The sequence below is a fragment of the Mus caroli genome, chromosome 2, assembly GCF_900094665.2.
Source record: "Mus caroli chromosome 2, CAROLI_EIJ_v1.1, whole genome shotgun sequence".
Classification (NCBI taxonomy): domain Eukaryota; kingdom Metazoa; phylum Chordata; class Mammalia; order Rodentia; family Muridae; genus Mus; species Mus caroli.
Genome location: NC_034571.1, coordinates 75511460 through 75517241, shown reverse-complemented (window position 1 = coordinate 75517241; position 5782 = coordinate 75511460). Strand labels below are relative to the sequence as shown.

At 41.9% G+C, this 5782-nt stretch overlaps 1 pseudogene; it reads left to right on the top strand.

The window, feature by feature from the left end:
• Nucleotides 1-2095: 2095 nt before the first annotated feature.
• On the top strand, nt 2096-5002 carry LOC110306244 (annotated as a pseudogene).
• The last annotated feature ends 780 nt before the right edge of the window (nt 5003-5782 follow it).

The window sequence follows — 5782 nt, the reverse complement described above, 5'->3', positions numbered from 1 at the left end:
AAGTGGGGGGCGCTATGGGGGACTTTTGGGATAGCATTGGAAATGTAATTGAGGAAAATATGTAATAAAAAATATTAAAAATTAAAAAAAAGACTTATAGAAATTTGAAGATTGAATTTGTCAGATCTACTGTTCACAGAATTCAGAGCTAGCTCCTAAATAATTAACAGCTCAAAGAAGCATGTAGGGAGAGAGAGAGAGAGGAAGTGAAGGGCTGTAGTAATTAAAAAGCCAAATCTCAACCTACTCTCTGCTGGCGACTGTTCTCTCAGACTTTACAGTTCATCTGGCACTGTTGATGTAGGACATATGTTATAATAATAAATCCATGCTAAGGGAAAAAAATTAAGCTCACCAAATTTTCTAGATGAGGGTTCAATCATAGCAAGCTTTCTACGGGCTTCCATTTTTTGGTAGATTGGAGAGTTTTGTTGTTATTGCTTGCTAAACTATCCTGTCCTCTCAGTCACAGGAGAAATCTGTCATGGAGAAGATATCCTTTTGTTTTTATCTTTTAATCAAAAATATTCACAAAAAAAAGTGGTATCTAGTTGCTAGCCATTTGACATATCCAAACTGTCTTCTACATTCAGCTATCTAGTTCTCTGTTTGTTTGCTTACTCTCTTCCTTGGATAATCTCTCCTCAGATGGTCAAATTCCCTCAGGATTCAAAATTTAAATATATATATATATGAGCAAGCAAATGACATGATATTCTGATCCTTTTTGTAATCTCCTGCAAAAGAATATTTTAAAACCTTGGCAAAGAAATCGCAAACATCTTTATCATCATATATTATTTTCTGCTCTCATTCATCATTTTATTATGGCAACCGAGATCAGAGTTTGATTTTTTATTTTTGATGTCACCTTAGAAAAGCCCAAGAGCTCAAAATCAAACTAACATTAATGTATGATATCAGATTGCTTATATTTTAAAGGAAATAAGGGAAGTTGTTATATGAGACAGTATATAGACTGATTAAAAACAAGTCAATAAGTAGTACTAGAAGAACTGGATAGACTCTGTGAAAGTATTGATATCAGCTCAGTACTCTGCAAGAACAAGTTCTCAGCAAAAAGGAGATTCATTTACCCCAGAGGGACAAAGGGCAGAGATAAGAGACAAAGAAAGGAGATAGAGGATGAGGGAGAAGGAGAAGGGTACAGGAGAGACAGGGAAAGGGTATTTGTCCAAGAGAAGGACAATGGAATTCCTCTGGATAGAGAGGAGAGAGAAGTAGCCAATAGGAAAACTGCAGTTTATAAAGGTAAAGAATGAGATGTATAATTTTAATTGGGCGTGTTATTAGGTGAGCCAAAGGGGGCTTTTGATTGCTGGACCCTGCTAGTCAGCCTCAGGAGGGGGAAGTGACCAAACTTGGGAATAGACCTTAGTGTTTAGCTTTAGGGATGTAATCTTACAGTTGTTAGCAAGGCAGAGAAAGACCAGGCCTGCCAGAGCCATGTTTGCCACACCCAGGCTGACTAGAGTTCCTTCACTTGGGGTATAGGAGAAATAGTAATTAACTCACACCTGAAATCCTATGTAAACAAGCAAATTTCCAAGTGTTGGTTAATGAGAATTATGTCGAACACCTTCATGAGTTTGGGAGTAAGATTTCTTAAATAAAGCATCAAAAGCCACAGGAAATGATATAATCATCTAAAATGGAAAGCAATAAGACTGTGGGGTAATGTTCACAAATCGCATATCTAATAGTGTTGTATAGCTATTTCCTCCGAGATTAAAGCCTTCCATCTTGGAGGGAAACATAAGAAATGGATATAAGGGGAAAATGAAACACAACAGGATATTGTAGAGCAGGATGTTTATAAGGAGGTAAAACAACTGGATGTGCTAGGGGGAGGAGAAACACTTTAACCTGAAAGAAAGCTCATTGTGGCAGAAAGAAAATGACTCAGAATTGTTTCAGGAAGTCCCTGAAACTGACCACATTCACTAGGCCCTTCTTCCCCAAGACTATAAAAGCAGTAAAGCCTACTGACAGTCATTCTCAAACAAGATAAGCTGGGGGGAAAAAAGGCTTATAGGTATGCTGCACTAACTAGAAGAGGTTCAGATCTAACAGGATGGATAAAACTGAGACCAGTCAGAGCCAGAAGCAACAAAGTCCAGCCAAATTGCCTGTAAGCAGCTCAGCCGAAAGAGGCCACGGGGAAGGTGCGTCTTCCAACCTGTTGAGCTTACTGCATGCTGTGTAGCATATCCTAGGGATATTCAGTTCCTTGAGCTGTCCCTCACACTGGGGTGGACTTTGGTGATACAGTTGTCTGTATGTCATTTCTTTTTTTCTTTTTTTTTTTATTACATCTTTTCCTCAATTACATTTCCAATGCTATCCCAAAAGTCCCCCATACCCTCCCCCCTACTTCCCTACCCACCCATTCCCATTTTTTCGGCCCTGGCGTTCCCCTGTACTGGGGCATATAAAGTTTGCATGTCCAATGGGCCTCTCTTTCCAGTGATGGCCAACTAGGCCATCTTTTGATACATATGCAGCTAGAGTCAAGAGCTCCGGGGTACTGGTTAGTTCAGAATGTTGTTCCACCCATAGGGTTGCAGATCCCTTCAGCTCCTTCGGTACTTTCTCCAGCTCCTCCATTGGGGGCCCTGTGATCCATTCACTAGCGGACTGTGAGCATCAACTTCTGTGTTTGCCAGGCCCCGGCATAGTCTCACAAGAGACAGCTATATCTGGGTCCTTTCAGCAAAATCTTGCTAGTGAATGCAATGGTGTCCGCGTTTGGAAGCTGATCATGGGATGGATCTCTGGTATGTCATTTCTGTAAGAAACCTCTCACTAGTATTTTGTAAGTAGTCTCAATAAAACTCACTGGTTCACCAAATTGGACTTTAGTATTATCTGTGCTTTGACCGTTTTCAGTTCCCTGTCTGGGGTAAGTAGACATTTATTTGTTTGAAGCTTCCCAGAACTAGTACGGGAGATGGCAAATTTTATAAGGCACTCTGAAGAGTAACAGAAAAAGATTTAAAAATCTACAAAGGATTGGAACAGACATTGCTCCACAGACAGCCCATAAATATGCAAGACAGTATACAATACCACTAATATCAGGGAAAAGTACAACAGAACCAGTGGGAGATACTGCACACTCAACATAATACTATCGTCCCCTCCCCACCCAAAACAATTTCAAAAGCTATAAGAAAATAAATACAAGGATGATTCCCACATGACCCAGAAATCCCTCTTCTGGATATATAGCCACAGGAAATTAAATCACTGCCTGGGAAAGACAGCTGCACCCTATGTCCACTGCAAGATTATTTACTGAATCTAAAGCGTGGAAACTGCATAAATGTGTGTCAACAGGCACATGAGTAAAAGGAACGTGATCAGTAAACACAGCTGAAAGTTATTTGGCATGTGACCTGAAAAAAAAAAGGGATCCCTGCCATCTTCCGCATCATGGATAGACCTGAAGGACCTGAAAAAAGACAGTTACAGAAAGAGAAATATCCCATACAATTTGCACTTGTACGCTGAAAACATAAGTAACCATTATAGAAATATGGAAAATTAAAACAGTGGTTACCAGAGTGGGAAGGAGAAGAGAAACAGCATGATGTGAGGCAAAATCGCAATGTGCAAGCTCGTAGGATGAACGTGTCTAGATGCAGAATATTCACCATGAAGAAAAGTGTATTATTCTAAAGACTTCAGTTATGTTAGAAAACAGACACATTAATGTGCTTCAGCGTTCTGACCTAGCTATATGGCCATGTTAGAAACCCAAATATGGACTTAGGCCACACCCCTGTCCATGTAGTTGGTTCCCCAGAGCGTGTGGATCCTATGGACCGACCCCACGTGTGAGGAGAGTCCTGTAGAGGACTCAGACAATGAAGAGGAAGACCTTGACTCCACAAAGGCAGCACCCCAGATCCGTCATACCCCAGAAGACATCGTGCTGCAAGCTCCAGCCAGTGGCCTGGCATTCCACCCAACTCGAGATCTGCTGGCAGCAGGGGACATGGACGGGAACGCGTTCATCTTTGCCTACTCTTGTCAGGAGGGAGAAACCAAAGAACTCTGGTCCTCAGGACAGCACCTCAAGTCCTGCCAAGCAGTTTTCTTCTCAAAGTATGGGCAGAAACTTGTTACTGTCTCTAAGGACAAAGCAATCAATGCATTAGATGTAGAACAGGGACAATTGGAAAGATGAATTTCTAAGACTCACAGTGCCCCTATTAACAGTCTGCTGCTTGTAGATGAGGGTGTTTTGGTTACTGGGGACAACACTGGTGGTATCCCACTATGGGACCAGCATTAAGAGAGCCCTTTGATGGATATACGGCAGCATAAGGAGCACATTGCTGACATGGCTCTACACCCAGCCAAAAAGCTGCTGCTGACAGCCAGTGGAGGTGGCTGCCTTGCCTCTTCAATATCAAGAAACACCAGTTTGAGTTACTCACAGAGTTAGTCAGGAGATCTAACCGCCATCGGCCTCATGAAATACGGGAAGAAGGTGGCCTGTGGATCTAGCGAGGGGACCATCCACCTCTTCAATTGGAATGGTTTGGGGGCTACAAGTGACCGCTTTGCCCTGAGAGCACAGTCCATTGACTACATGGTCCCAGTCAGGGAGAATCTGCTGTGCACTGGCTCCACGGATGGAATCATTAGGGCTGTGAACATACTGCCAAGCCGTGTGGTAGGCACTGTAGGCCGGCATGCTGGGGAGCCTGTGGAGGTGCTAGCCCTATCCCATTGTGGCCACTTTATGGCCAGTAGTGGCCACGACCAGCGCCTCAAGTTTTGGGATATGACTCAGCTTCGACCTGTGGTTGTGGAGGGCTATGGGCGACGCAAGAAAAAGGGAGGACCACTTAGTGCCCTAAGCAGGAAAGCTTGGAGCACGGATGATTTCTTTGCAGGGTTGAGGGAAGATGAAGAGGATGCCAAGGCACCAGAGGAGGTGGTGAGGAAGAGCGATGACGACAATGACTGAGGGACAAGGAGCTGTTTTCTGGGACAGAGTCCCCCAAAGAAATCTGTTGCTGCTATAGATTGAACCTACTACCTTGAACACGATAAGCTCAGCTCTACCATTGAGTTTCTATATTCTACTGTGTCATGTAAGAAATGACATGATATCGAAAGATGGCCTAGTCGGCCATCAATGGAAAGAGAGGCCCATTGGACTTGCAAACTTTATATGCCCCAATATAGGGGAATGCCAGGGCCAAAAGAATGGGAATGGGTGGGTAGGGAANTGGGGGGCGCTATGGGGGACTTNTGGGATAGCATTGGAAATGTAATTGAGGAAAATATGTAATAAAAAATGTTAAAAATTAAAAAAAAGAAAGAAATGACATGAACTCAGGGCCCCGAAGTGGGAAAGTGTTTGATCCCCGTATCATTGTAAAACAAACTTTACAACCACTACAGCTAGATAGCAGGCACATGTATACCAACTGGGGTTTTAATATAAATAAAAGCAGTATAGAAAAACAAAAACCATATAAGCCCAAACCAGGGACAAGTGGTGGGAGGAAGGACTCTTTGGGTCAGCCAGTTCTCCAAATAAAAACAAAGATTCACAGTAAATAAATAAGTAAATAAATAAACTCAAATATTTTTATTAAAATTTATTTTAAAGCAAGAAAGTAACATTGTTTTGTTAAGAAAAAAAATACATAAAATTGTTTCTTCAAAAAATCAAAAAGCATTAAAACTGAAATTCCTAATCATCAAAATAAAGGATTAAAAAATTAAAGAGATGAGCAGA